Here is a 1,140-nt window from a genome sequence, read left to right as displayed (position 1 = left end):
CATGCATAATGCAAAAAGTCCAACCCAAAATCACATATACCAAAAGAACATTCAAACTTGCGGGCCCAGATTAAAGTAATAATGACCAAGAACTTCAGCCCAAACAGAGTTAAACAACAAAAATAAAAGCAAAGCCCAATAACAAAACATAGAGAGAGGCAAGCCCAAACCAAAACATCTAAAAATGCAGGGATTAGTGACTGTGAGCCCACTTGGATGATATACTACCTTTATATTAAATATACGGGTTCGTATATACCAAAAATATACAGGAACTTTATATACCTACTATATCTGGTTATATCATCTGTATATTCAACCTTTTTGTTAGCAAGAAATCAATATTTTGTCGGTTCAGAGGCAAGTCCTACTCTATTTAGCATATCGTTACCATTTAAAGGGACACAAAAGCAATTTCAAGACATAACACCAGTGATATATCTCATGTATACCTTAATGTATAGATCCTTGTATACCAAAGGCATATAAAGACTGCATATTTAGATATACCTGAGTATATCCCCCACATATTCAGGTGTAGACTCTTATCTAGACATAAGCAGCATGATATTTCAGTTTATTTAACATATTTTATGAGGCTAAAACAGTATTTCACAAAAAAAAAAAGGCACAATACTCAGCAATAATATCAATCAAATGTACCCAAAGGATCCTTATTTAACATGGTAATGTACCAGATGCTTATACAGATAGGACCACATAGACATATCATGAGTTTTGGCATAGCCAAACTGAATGCAAACGACCCAAGAGGCAAAAAACCAGATTTTCATGGTTTACTTTGACCTGGTACATGCATTAAGAATAGCTTTCCTTTGTTCACAGTGTGTCATGACCATGGAGAAACAACAAACATGGATTTTATACACAAGCAGTAGCAGTCATACAAGTATTCTTATTATTTTTTTGCACTCAGACCGAACTTCACAAAAAAGGCATAGTAGGTTCATAATGTGATCAGGACAGGTTACATATTATTCATAGGAGTTAGAGGATGAAAAGCATACTCAAGTATGCAAACAAAACACTAAGCTATCAAGTACTGAGCCTCAGACAAACAACACAGAGCTTTGGAGATCACATATTGAACCACGCATACCACCTTTTAAGCTTATTACA

This window comes from Lycium barbarum, chromosome 8, assembly GCF_019175385.1.
Source record: "Lycium barbarum isolate Lr01 chromosome 8, ASM1917538v2, whole genome shotgun sequence".
NCBI lineage: Eukaryota > Viridiplantae > Streptophyta > Magnoliopsida > Solanales > Solanaceae > Lycium > Lycium barbarum.
This window is presented reverse-complemented; position numbering follows the sequence as displayed.